Source organism: Pavona decussata, unplaced genomic scaffold (genome assembly GCF_977016875.1).
Source record: "Pavona decussata unplaced genomic scaffold, jaPavDecu1.1 SCAFFOLD_67, whole genome shotgun sequence".
Lineage (NCBI taxonomy): Eukaryota > Metazoa > Cnidaria > Anthozoa > Scleractinia > Agariciidae > Pavona > Pavona decussata.
In genome coordinates this window covers 3243975-3258314 of record NW_028145486.1, presented here as the reverse complement: position 1 = coordinate 3258314, position 14340 = coordinate 3243975, and the positions used below count along the sequence as shown (strand labels likewise).

At 39.0% G+C, this 14340-nt stretch overlaps 1 long non-coding RNA gene across 1 annotated transcript; it reads right to left on the bottom strand.

Annotated features, from left to right (window-relative positions):
• Window positions 1–5898: 5898 nt before the first annotated feature.
• LOC146478117 (uncharacterized) lies at window positions 5899–9537 on the bottom strand. Its single transcript, XR_014865242.1, has 3 exons — window positions 9358–9537; window positions 9194–9263; window positions 5899–6317 (listed from the first exon to the last, which is right to left on the bottom strand). It is a non-coding gene; the product is annotated as an uncharacterized LOC146478117 (long non-coding RNA).
• Window positions 9538–14340: the final 4803 nt, after the last annotated feature.

The following is a 14340-nucleotide window of genomic DNA, read 5'->3' as shown; positions in this document are numbered from 1 at the left end:
AAAATCAAGCTCAAAGAGGGTTGCCCGCCTAGACCGGTTTGTGAGTGATGCAACGGTTTAAAAGGTGAATACCCGTAACGTTTAAAGCAGGCCAGAAAATTCGAAACTCGAATGAAGTAAAGTTATTTTCAAGTGACGTTTTCTTTGGTGTTATTGTCGTCGCTGCTTAAGCTTTTCTCATTATAAGGCGGGGAGTCTCTTCTCGTTTTTCACGTGCGCACAACACAGTTACTAAAACAAGGAATGACCCTGAAAATGATCTAAAATGATCTAAAATGACCTTAAACTGAATGACCTAATAAAATGACTAAAATGACCTAAAATGACCTAAAATGATCTAAAAAGATTTATTATTTTTTTTATTTTTAACAAAGACTAATGAGCAGGTCAACGGACTTTTCGTTTATTTACGACGCGTTTTGTCTCTATCGGAGCATAGTTAACTATGATTGGAGACTTCTTCTGGGAAATTCCCGATAATTACCGTATGAACGCGGTTTTGATTGGTGCAAAGTGTCTAGTTTTTCCCCAGCAACGTGGTTTTGATTGGTGAAAAGTTCCAAGTTTCGCTCAGCAACGTGGTTTTGATTGGTACGAAGCGAAGTTCTATGTTTCGCCCAGCAACGCAGTTTTGATTGATGCAGGTATTTTATATGGGAAGTGACATAGAGTTTTCTTTTATTCATGTGCTACCATTGACTTGTTTCGCGGCCTCGTTCCAGGTATGTTTTCTTAGAAATGAGATTCTCTACTGGTACTAAAAATAATAATAATAATAATAATAATAATAATAATAATAATAATAATAATAATAATAATAATAATAATAATAATTTATTAAAATATTCCACACAAATTGCTATTTACAAGTTAAAAGTATATAAAAAAAAGAGCTATTAAAAAACCTATTCACATTTCTTTTCGATTAAAAAAAAGATAATATTTTTAAGCAACAATGTTTTTGTAAAGAAAAAGAAAAAAAGAACAAATGTCATGAAGTTTTTTAAAAAAAAATCAAATTCGGCATTTTAAAATCGGTCTACTTGATAAAAAGAAAAAATAATAAATAAATAAACAAAATACGCATCTCTCAAATGGCCCCTTCTGCAGTTTCAATGTCAATGTCCGCGTTCTTGATGTCACGTTGCATTCTTCGTAGTGTCCTAGAGCCTCTAAGACAGACGAGTGCAGATCTTAACAGTGCAAATGATATTCGGCTCCTGATCCATGACATGGTTTTAGCATATTGCTCCCCTTTCTTGATAGCAATCAGCTCCGCTAATCGACTATGGTATCTCAAGCATTCATTGCCCATTCCGCCGGTTGTAGTGAAGACCAAAGGTGTCAATGTTCCATGCTCAATGTCGAGAACTCTCCTTGAGTACAGGCGCTTTTTCTCATTCTCATGCATACGATAGATCTGTTGCGGCTCCAGGTCCTTATACGATTCAGCATTGGGGTGGCAAACCCTTACATCAAAGAATGCCGATCGTCGTTGCTCCCAGAACCCGCGTGCATGGATATCCAATCTTGCATCTTGTGCTTTGTTGGATCCTCTACTTAACTGTTCTCCAGAGATGTCTAGGAGAACTGGCTCAGTCTCAACGTCACTGCAAACTGTACTCAGGAGTTCAGCCTCCAGATCTCTGAGCTCATTGTGACGCTGAATGACGAAACCTCCTAGTTTACAGATCATAGAGTGGTCAACTGTAAAAACTTCCCCACATGCACATGTGGAAGGGATGTCATCTATTGGCCAGTCATAGCGTAGTTTAACAGCGTCGCGGAACTGCCTTTTATTGAGGTTAAAACCCAGATCTTTAAGAGGGAGGACTGTAAGCCACGCCGATGATCCTTTTTCCGCCGCCAGATTCAGTGCTCGCTTAGTCTTACATGGTGCCATCTCCTTAATACGCTCTGTTCTGTCTACGAGTTCCTTTGATCTTTCCCTTGTTACTGCCTGTTGTGCTGATTTTACGAGGGAATCTTCTGGTAGCTCATGTGACTGAGATACGATTTGTTCAACGAGGGGTGTTGTTACTTTGACTGACGAAGCGTACTCGCGGCTTGCTTCAAGGCATGGGTTTCCAAAACCAAGACCACCTAGGCGGACTGGCAGCGCTAGAATGGTCCTATCTAGCTGATTACACTTACGCTCAGTAATCGCAGGAATGAGCACTTGAGATATTGCATTCTCTAGTGGCTCTAGTAGATCCTGAATGTCGGGGAGAGTTCTTAAAAAATACGTCCACTGATGTTTCAAGCCAAAGGTGTAGGCTGCGTAGCACGCTTGTGGTTGAGATAGAGCAATTTCTGCTAACGTCGCTACTTCATTGACCCAATTGGACACCTTTTCGCTGACATATTCCTCTAAATACCCTCGGGAACCTATCACCGCCCCCAGATGTTTCTGCCCTTGCACTGTGACATTAATAATAATAATAATAATAATAATAATAATAATAATAATAATAATAATAATAATAATAATGCAGAAGGCGGTTTTATCGGCGACGCTGAACATTGCAAGAACTTTCAAAGTAGTAACATGATGTTTTATTATACCAAGATTGATAGACCAGCCATGAACAGACCAGCTATGACTTTTATACATTTTTATATAAACTATGGCTTTTAGATATTTTTAAATATTTTATATTTTTAGACTATGGCTTTGATATATTTTTATATATTTTATATATGTATATATACTTTTTTTTGATTTATTCACGTGCTATTTTATGTTTCGCTTGGCTCACAGGTTACGCTACGCGCCCTGTGGTGCTTCTTATACTGTGCATTCAGATAGTTTTACTGCGCATAATAATAATAATAATAAAAATCACGTTATTTAAGTGTCAATGTATTTAGCGCAGAGCGTCAATTAAGTTCCCACCGAACTGTTCACAGTCCCCCTATTTTTCCGTGGCTGGGTACGCTTCGCTCCCGCCATCTTGGTTTGTAAAAGCGAGCGCGATCTGCGAAGAGCGTCTAAACTACCGAGGGGAGCGGGAGTGGGAATTAGTTGAGTCGGGGAGGGGAAGTGAAAAAATATTTTCCCGCCGCCTCCGAACTCCGCTCCCCTCCCCTCGGTAGTTTAGATACTCTCCCCAGGTCGTGCTCGATTTTACAAACCAAAATGGCGGCAGCAACATCGAAGCTTACCAGTCTCGAGAATCCCACGGAAAAATAGGGGGACTGTGAACAGTCTAAGTTCTCACCTAAAGTTCATTGCTGTTAATATAATGCGAAATTTGGGATTTTTCGCCATCAATTCCAGGTATTAAATGTATTATTTTGTCTGTTGTGATTGGTGTTCGCATTGCAATACATGAAACATCACGTCCGGAAAGTGACGTCGGGCCTTTAAAAGGTGTTGCTGACTAGGGGCCTTTGAAGGGCCATAGTCAGCCACACCTTTGTTTTTATTTATATGCGAACGTTGGGCTATTATATTTTATTCGGAGCATGTCGAAATGAACGAAATCACTGTGAAACTACTAAAGATGATGAAACATACTTTCAGGAACACAACTTACAGTAAAGCAATAAGATTTCACTTTACCATGCAATATCAATAATTTCGATGGCATCGAAAATGGCGGAGGCTGACTAGGGTCCTTTAAGGGGGCCGAACACAGTTTGCGCGCGCGGTCGATAACGTGCTCCTTCAATTTCGCATGAAATGGATAATAAAGTTACGTTTTGATCCTACATAACTATGTTTCTCGTTTCTGGACTCTTTTTCTTTTCTTTCCGAGCAAAAAAGTCATTCACCAAGACCTTTTGCATTCTTTCATCTCTGCCCATGAAACCCAATTAAAGCCACGCATGCGCATTTGACCAAAAAATTGTGACTGTTTGTATTCGTGGAAATGAACTGTTTTCTAAGAAACCGCTAATTAGAATTTCGTGACATTTGACATGAAAATAGTTCCGTAAAAGCGTAACTCGCCTACAAAGAGAAACCTAATCTCGTACCCTGATCTCAGTCGGTTCGGGAATGTCGAAATGACGTGGGAGATCTGGGTAGGAGATTAAAAGAAAGCTAAATCTCACAGAGGGTATCTTCACAAAACATTAAATTGCAAAATAAATATTTACAGAAGATCTCTCTGTTAAAATTACATGAAAGTAGTGCAACTGTGTCAGTGTTTTGTGAGTTTTTCTGGATACAAAAAATGGAAAAAATCTAATGAGTACATTTTCTAAAAATAAAGGAAACCTACTACTTATGGACGTTTACTAGTTCGCTGCGTTGCCATGGAAACGGTACTTAGCTCAACAAGACGTACGAAAATTCATTTCTTCTTAGTTAGTCTTACTCCATACCAATTTTGAGTGACCAGAAGTACATAGTTTCCAAATAACGTCTTCTAACACCTGTACACTAAAAAACTGTATTCGGCCACCTTAAATTACTTGTGTAAAAAAAAGGAGAGCGATGTTGTCCTTAATAGGATCTTAAAATAGAGGGCGTTGTCCTACACAGGCTCGGTATTTTTAAAGGAAGAGTTTTTGAATTTGGCGCTTCTTGGTTAAAAACCAATCAGAGCTGCTCTTTGGTAATTATTTCGTGCTTGTAGTGAACGGCTGCCGCTGCCGGAATCCCGCTGATTCCGCTAAAGTTCTTACGCAAACCATTACTTAAGGTGGGGCTCTACCTGAATTTGAGTGAAATTTGAAGAGTTTTAAGAATGGATAGAAGAAAGAAAATGATTTTTGGAACACTAACAGACAGTCGACAACCACGCAAGAGCACCCCAGGTTGCTAGTGGACTAACTTGGTATCCGTCTATTAATTATTAACTACAAATTCTAATTTTAAAACTTCACTAAATCTTCAACATTCCTTATTTCTTTTAATTTTACCAATCCTTCAAGAAAAATTATTTCCTTCCAAATATACCTAAAAATCACCCAAAAATTCATAAAACACCCCAAATCATTAATTTGTGCTATGAATGGAGGGTTTTTGTATTGCTTGAAATGCAAACAAGATATTTTCATTTGACCGATTTTAAGCGGCGTGAAAATGGCTTTTAGGTGAACCCCCACCTTAAGAATATTTACGTCCTAAACAGGGCCAGGCCTTCAAACCCCCCTAGCCTGCGAACAGCAGACGTATTTCCGATCGTCGCTTCTTTACCTCAGATAAGCGACGACCTGAAATACGTCTGCTGTTCGCAGGCTATCAAACCTCCATCGGCACCCCTATAGGTGGTTTTCACCTCACACATCGTCACGCAAGTGAAAAAATAAAATCCTCAACCATTCAATAGATAAAGTCAAGAAATTGATATGTTGTAGAAGGGTGATACGTAAACAACGTGTGAAAGCCACAGGGATGTGCGATGTCTCATAATCGAGTTATTCGATTAAATGTACCACGGAAAATTACAGAGTTTAGTATGGGACGCCATGTTGGTGCCCCGTCTGATGGGCACCAACATGGCGGCCGGAAACCAGCAAAAACATCTGGAGTTTACCTTGGCTATTTCAAAGCCTTTCTTCTCTCTGCTGAACTTTCACACATTGACATTAACGCTTCTATTACATGTTAGCTGATCAGACCTAAAAAAAACACGAGGCGAATCGATGTTTTCATGTACGTGACATGTTTAGAGCAGCAATCCTTCTGTCACGCACTGCGCAAAAATCTAAAATTCAAACTGCTCTATTTTCAAAACAAAAAATGCTATCCTGCTGAAAACAAGCAAGCCGATGAAAATTTAAATTTTCTTATATGTATTTTAAGCAGTGCCCTATTGAAAACCACATTATGTGACATAGGCCATCTGTAAAAAAGAACTTTTCTTATTATACTTAAACACGGGTCAAGTACCCCCGGGCTTGGATGCAAATGCACAGGATACAAAACAACAGCAAACGAAAACGTAACTTGAATATTTTAATTTCATTCATTCTTTCTTTTACAAGCTTCAATGATTAAACACGCTAACGTGCTTTAAGACTGTTCAACTAAAACTGCGGCGGGAATTTCCATGAAAATTTGTGAAGAAATTATCAATTCTTTTAAGGTAACGATAATGTTATGCCATTGAAACTACTAATCCCAACGATTGCCGGATGCTTTCTATGTTCTGCATGTATGATTTAATTTATTGTGCGTCCGCTGGCCGCTCCATTGCCGGATTAGCTTTGCTAATGGCAATTATGCTAATTTTAATTGTTATAATCTTCGTTAAACGTGGAGCTGGATAGACACCCTAGGGTGTTTGGCATTTTTACTTTCTCCAGCATCAAAAACGCTGCAGGCAAATCTCCGGAGACTTTGGATTCCCTTGATAACGGACCTAAGAAAACGAAAAGAATGAAATAAGACAATGAGTGTGCTAATTTTTGGTTCGACTTTAACGCGTCATTTTTGTTTTACAGGCAATGAAGAAACTCAAATGTTATTCACCTTTAATGGTGAGACTCTTGACACTTTTATTTCTGTTACAAAAAGTTGCGTATGTTGGGACAAGTTTTACGACGATTGAGAGCTTAGGACAACTCAAGTTAAAGCTAATAAGAATGATATTACCATGTATACGTAAATTGTGATCATACGGGTGAGTGAAGTCCTGAGCAGGACTGTTTAAGATGACATTGACTGACATTTCGACAACTCGAGCGGAAGTCATCTTTAGAGTGTGGAACGTCAGTAGATGGTATAAATTTCTCTGGTTGTTGACTTGATTGGTCAGCGAAGCCGAGATGTTATTGGTCGTTTGTCAGTAAACCGTGATGTTATTGGCTGTGGAGACTGTAAAAAAGTGATTAGTGCGTTTCGACCCGTCTTTCAAAAGTCCGTTGGTCTATTGTTAGTAAATTTGTCTATCAGGTGTTGATGTTGTCAATAAGGACGAGTCAAGCTCGAGCCCGAGTCAAGTTCGAGTCACGAGCAAAGTTCGAATCAAGGCCCAACCTTTATTTCTCGCTCTCTCTCTCGCTTTTTTTCTCTTTTTCTTCTTCTTATGTTCTCTTTTTTATACAATGATGTACTAGTGGGAAACGGACAAAATTAACTTTCAGGTCCTGATTCATCATGATCTAGAAACTCTTATCAGAATTATGAATGAAGAACTAAAAAAGGTAGCATTGTGGTTAACTGCCAACAAGTTATCACTTAATGTAAATAAAACACATTTAATGATATTCAAAACTAGGAAAAAGAGGCTAAATTATAATGCACATGTAATTTTAAATGAAAACCCCATTGAAAAAGTCAAGTATACTAAATTCTTGGGAATAATCATTGATGAAGAACTCTCGTGGAAATATCATATTAATCATATTGCAACGAAAGTCTCAAAAATGGTCGGCATAACGGCAAAAGCAAGACATTATTTATCCCTCAAATTACTCTTAACACTTTATAACACCATGATTTATCCATATTTAATATATTGCAATGTTATTTGGGCAAATACCTATTCTACCAGGCTAAAGTCTATTTTCATGTTACAGAAGAAAATTGTTAGAATTATCACTTTCTCAAATTATACAGATGACTCGAGACATCTGTTCAAGTCTTTAAATATACTCGATATCTATGAATTAAACATATATTTAACTGGGATTTTCATGTATTGGTATTACCACGGTAATCTTCCAGCATATTTCACAAATTTTTTTACCAACAATGAAAGCATACATTCTTATAATACACGATCCGCGACAAAAATACATGTTGAATTTAAAAGAACAAATTATGCAAAATTTTCTCTCAGGTGTAAAGGAGCAACTATGTGGAACAGTCTACCTGATGATATCAAGAACATTGATTCTTTTGATCGTTTTAAAAAAGGCTTAAAATTATATATTCAAAATCAGCCGTGTAATTAATAGTAGAAGAAATATGGTTAATTAGTAAAATTATACCTACAATGTAATTAGTTTACTTGCCATTAGTCCACCTTCTGTAATTAGTCTTAGTAAATTGTGTTAATACTGCGGAGATCTTTTAAAAAGCTCATTAGAGCTTGCTGGATCTCCTGCCTTATCCGATACTACATGTATATGATTATGATGTATATGTTTGAATGAAAGAAGGCGAATAAAGAAACTGAGTCGATATCTCGACGACGTTATCTTTAACCATGAAAGGTTAACAGCATTTTTCGTTTTGTAAATATCGATCGCTAGAACTATTTAACCGCTGTAATTCGCTGCTACTTAACTGTGGAAAGATATACGACAACCGTTAGTGTTCATAAATTTCCAAGGAAGATTAGGGGTATCGAATGGTCCCATTTAATTTGACCTTTGCTCGAATTGCTCGCAAAAATGACACGGGTGCTCGCTTGCTCGTGCTTGCAAAATTTTTGCAATTGCTCGCATTCTCGTTAACATGTGCTCGATTGCTCGAAATTTCGTTAATCCTCCTTTGTAGTTATTGTTTTATACATGTAAGTCATCTATAAACGATAAATCAGGTATAGATAGGGTTAAAACAAAAAGGTTTAAACATCGTTACCTGACTGGCTTCAGTCTTTCTTCAACAGTGCAGCGTGTAAATATTGTTCTGGGTCCAGTTGTTCAAAGGCCGGATAGCTTTATCCAGTGGATAAGTCACTATCCGACAGTTTCAATCTGTGCAAAGATTTCAGTATTTTCTCTTGTAAGAGCGAATATGCACACTCTAACCACAGTTAAGTTTGGGAGTGTGCGAAAACCTTGGACAACGTTTAACGTGAAGTATATTTTAGACCCTGAATAGTGCCTTCTCCAGCGGATAAACTTATCCGGCCTTTGAACAACTGTTTTGGAGGTGTCAGCCAGATTATTAGCAATTACTTGGCGCAAAACATTTATCCTATTAATAAAAGAGAGATTCTAAAGTGCTCGCTGCTCGCCATCTGCATTATTCTAAAGTGCTCGCTGCTCGTAACAAAAAATTGACAACTGCTCGTGCTCGAAAAAATAAACACATTGCTCGCATGCTCGCAAATGCTCGCAAAGACCATTCGATATCCCTAAGATTAATAATTGAATAAACCCGAAGTAGAAATCCCATTTGATAAATGAGGACTGGGGTTAATTTTCTACCAACAATGAATTCTCGCGATCGCGTTGACGATAATAACATCTCGTTCATGTTTAATGCTTCGAACATCAGTTGGCACATCATTATGAAAGCAAGAATCACAATCGCAGAGAATTTAAAAAACTATTTACAGTTTACCTTTGGACTTAGTTGTTGTTTTCGATTCCTCTTTCACCGTTTCGGGTGGGATTTCGTCTTGGGGCACAAGCTGCGCAAACAACAACAAAGAGGGACAAGTTATCAAAAAACCAACTAAAATAAAAAGAAAGTCGCCTAAGTAGTATTTGAAATACAGCCTGTACCTCGCTTTTTGCAGTAGACATTCTTGCACAACGATATGGTGTGAACTTCTTGCCTGATTGCTTGAAAACTGGATACTGACAAAAGTATCGATGCACGTTTTCAAGGTTAAAACGCTTGTGGCACACATTAATCCTGTGTTCAAGTTTTATGTTGTTTGTCTTGTGATTTGTGACAATATAGGACTTTTTTATCGTACTTTGTGATAACTGAAAGGTAAAGTTTTTAGTGTCATATTACAAAGGTTGCCCGCCTAGACCGGTTTGTGAGTGATGCTACGGTTTGAAAGGTGATTACCCGTAACGTTAAAAGCAGGCCACAAAATTCGAAACTCGGATGAAGTAAAGTTATTTTCAAGTGACGTTTTCTTTGGTGTTATTGTCGTCGCTGCTTAAAGGGGCACTGTCACGGCGATATTGTTGTATTTTGGTCAAACCCGCTCAAATTTTTGACAAAGAACCTTTCTGTAACGTGAAATTGTTGTTAGAGCACCGAAAGAAAATATTAAGCGATTTCTCCGAGAAAGAACAAACTATAATCAGGTTTTTATCGTTTTCTCTACGATACTCAGGAAGAACTTGAAATAATTGGCCAATTTTTTCAAGTTGCAATCCATTCCCAACCAAGCCATCCGCGGCCAAACATAATTAATCCAGTTTCTAATAGCTAGTAGAGTTATTGTTAACAAAACTGAACCATTATGTTGACGATTTCATCGATTCAAATATGTTCTTGGCTATTCAAAGTGACTCAAAAGGTAGGTGACACTTCCGCCTTTAAGCTTTTCTTATAATAAGGCGGGGAGTCTCTCAGTCTCGTTTTTTACGCACACACAGTGCTGCTAAACGTCTTGGGACAGGCCGAAAGCACCCTAAACCGGCGAGTCGACAAGTCGACTTCTAACTGGACTCCAAGAATAAGGACTTCGAGAAATCTTGTATCAAATCAACAGTACTGATTCGATGTATTTACCTTTATTTATATTAAGCAGGATTTTTAAGGGTTTCACCCGTCACCGCAATCCTGACAAAGTGGCAACATTAATCCCGTGTTCGAGTCGTGTGTTGTTTGTCTTGTGATCTGTGACAATATGGGACTTTTTTTTATATATATATATATCTTACCTTGTGAAAACTGAAGGGTCCCGTTTTTAGTGTTATGCTACAAGGGTTTCCCCCCTAGACCGGTTTGTGAGTGATGCAACGGTTTGAAAGCTGAATGTCCGTTTAAAGCAGGCCAGAAAATTCGAAACTCGAACTTTCGAGGGTTAAACGATTATGGAAGTCCCTAAAATTGCATGTTCAGCAATGATTTCAACTCGTTCAACTGTTACAGAAACGGTGAAGTACCCAGGATTCGCCAGGAATCAAACTGGTGGGAGTGCCGTTCAAGTAAAAATTAAATTTGGTCATCTCAAGTTGTTGTTTTGCAGAGGATGGCAAAGAAATTTACTAAAAGTTAAAACGCACGTGCAGAGCGATTGTTTTTGTTCATGAAGCGGTTTGTTTTGTGGCGTTGTCGTGGCCGTCACCGTTGCGTAATAAATTAGTTCATTCAGTTAACACACTGATAAATCTCAGTACTACAGTACAAGTTCTGTAGCCTGTGAACAGGCTCCCAAGATAAGCGGTGGCGATAGGGCGAAGACAAAAATCAAGCTCAGAGAGGAGCGGGTCGGGGGGGGGGGGGGGGGGAGAGTTTTGTGAGGTGATGTAACGGTTTGCAAGGTAAACACTCGTTTAAAGAAGGCCAAAAATTCGAAACTCGAACATTCGAAGGTAAAACGATTATGGAAGTTTCTAAAATTGCATGTTAGTTGCATGATCGAATTTTGTGTTGTCTATCATATAATGGTATTATAATACTAGCGTTGCTCTATCTAGACCGGTTTTCCGTGAGTGATGCAACGGTTTGAAAGTCGAATATTAGTTTAAAGATGACCGTCAATTGGAAAGCTGTAACAGGTGATTAGGCCTCCCTCTTTAAACAAGAAGCTGTTTCCAGCTTATACTCGGGCCGTATTTGACTGTGTGGTGCGTAATCTTTTAACAGTGATAACCTCCAGCATCGCCAATTCCCCCAAATAGATAGCCTGCAAGCAAGCTCTCTTGGGGGTGGATCCTCTTTCCCCCTCCCGCCCCCCACCTCCACGAGAGCTTGCTCGCAGGCTACCAAATAGATAGATACAGATATATAGTGAGGCAATAAGTAACCACCAGAAAGAATTGCATTTCTTGCAGTCAGAATGAAATACAGGGGAAAACGACATTTGTCATACGAATTCTTTTTATAATTCCCGGGCTTTAATCCTTACGTTTTCACCTTTCGTTTAGAGACAGAAACCATTTGTACCGTCCTAATATGTATGTGACGCCGGGTCAATGTCGGATCGTAATGTTCGGTATGATCTAGACCCGGGGGGGGGGGGGGTACTCCCTAATGTGACCTTAACGGGGACGTGCGGCCCGATAGGGTATGGTTTTCAGGGTGTTTTGTCTTGAACGGGGCATCTATTTCATCACTTTCTGTCTTAATACAGCGTATCCCTACATGACCTAATGGCTTAAACAGATTGTGATTGCAAATGCATTAAAATACAGTAAGAAACTAGTGTATTCTTATTTCATTCTAGTCTTTAACAGGGTGTGATTTTGGGTTGAATGTCTTAGAAAGAGCCTGAAATTTTGAATAGTGTCTTAAACGGGTTAGGGAAATCGGAGAATTGTGTCTTAAACAGGGTCAGGGTTTGAACGCCCGGGCCGCACCTCCCTACCCAAGCATCTGTTGAGTACCCCCTCCGGAATCTAGAGTAACGTTACGCATCACGCGTACGTTTATATCCTTGTACGTTTTTCAATGTTTCGCTGTTTATATTTTTAAATGAAATTCAGGGGAAAAGCATTTGTTATTCACCTTTCATTTGATGACTGACACCGTTTCTACATTGATTGTTTTTCTATAGTAAACGTGAGACATATTTATCTATCGTGGCCCGCGAGGTCATAGCCTGATTTAGTTGCCAAATTTTCGGTTAAACAAAACTAACCTTGAGGCACTCAGGTTAGCCTAAAAAACACTCCGGTTAGCCTAAAGAGCACTCCAGTTAGCCTAAATAGCTCTCAGGTTAGCTTAAATAGCTCCCCGGTCAGCTTAACGGTTAGCAGTTTATGTTGGGGTTGTCCATGCCTCGCATGCCTCGCATGTTTTGTTCATTTCTCGCACGTCTGGCTCGCATGTTGTAAACACTCCTCACGGCCCAAAACAAAGAACGCGACCGAGAATTTAAAGAATTTGATAACACGACAGAAAACGTAACTCGTACCAGCCGAGTAAAAAAAAAGACACCGATTACAATAACTCGTGGCCAGAAGTCATATCTCTCGGCCCATCGCGACCCCAAAAAGAAAAAAAGCATTTGATAATGCTACCGAAACCTTAACTCGGTCCGCCTTACGGCCCGAGTAATAAACTCTCTCGAAATAACAATTCCTCGGTTTCTCTCCTGAAGGCTAATCCTTGCGAGCACTCGAAAAAACAGCACATGTATTTTTACTCTTGTTAGTTTCAGTTGTCACGTGGATTTCGTTGTCAATCAAATTTGCCGTTTTGCACCGACAAAGAAACAGGAAATCCGGCGAAGCCTTATCGTGGCCTGCCACAGGCATCCCACGGAAAAAGTAAAGAAACGAGAACGGAGAAGTGGCAGCGAGACCATGTTATTCCTGTCCCAAAAAGCAGAAAAAGACCAGGAACTTAGAGTTGAGGAACTCCAGCAGAAAAAAGAGCAACATGATTTGGATGCAAAACGTCTACCAGTACAGGCGAGCATTGACCAGCAACGCCAATTTCGGCAACAACAAAGTGAAATGATGCGGCTGATGGAAGACCAACAACAGCAGCAGCAGCAGCAGCAACTCTTGGCATCGCAACAACTGATGTTGAGGCAGCAACAAGATCAAACTAAAGCACTGATGAGTCTGTTGGACAAATTTGTGAACAAATTGTCACCTAATTCACTTAAAGTTCACCAGTATTGCTGGTATAACTGTCGTTTGATTTTGAACTGTGCAATTACAAACCAGTTTGTATATTTTATTAACTTTTGTCCTTGTTTTGACAAGAGTCACGACCAACGTTTTCTGTCAGCGATCAAAGTTTGTATTTCAACAGTGGCACCGCATTTTTCTTGTGCCGAGGAGCCCGCCTTTCGTTACTTTGTTTAATTATTGTTGTCTCATTGGATGGCAGACTCGTTGCAGTAAAATTGTTCTTTACGTTTTTGACATATTAACAATTATATTAGAAATATTTTCTGGCTAGAACAGTTGAATAATTTGTTTGAAAATTTGTATTCTGTTGGGTAAACTGCACTAAAATTCACAATTTTCAGTCTGCTATGAAAGCAACTAGTGATACTTTATGTATTCGAAAACAGATTTTAAGCAACTCCCTAGGATAAAAAGGCTCGGGAATCTAGGAGAGGGAGTATGTTGAGGGGCTGATGAGGCAAACCTTATCCCAAGAATAACTGTAGGCCAAATATTAAGCTCATATTTTTTAACAGTACTCTTTACTAAAATCAATGGAATTTTTACGATCCAATCAAGTTGTATTTAAAAAATTGTGAGTCTTTTCAGTCCCAAGGCTCTGGTCATTAATAACTAAAAAGCAGGGAAAGGGGTGGGGGTAAGTGGTCAGGAGGTTGGCATAACGATTTTATGTTATTGCATTAGACTCGATACTGACTTGGAAACTGATAAAACTACTTGTTCATTATTTTTCTCCTTCCCTGTTTTGTTATAATGACCACAGTACAAATTTATGGCTGTATAACCTTTTGAAAATGAGTAATAATTGCAGAATGCCCCCAGTAAGGATCTTGCGTCTTGTGCACATACTCTTTGGTAGTTTGGAAATGGGAATGCACTGTAACGATGAAATTATCTGAAACTGGGGAGATTACATTCTGCAATCTAGTCAAAGAT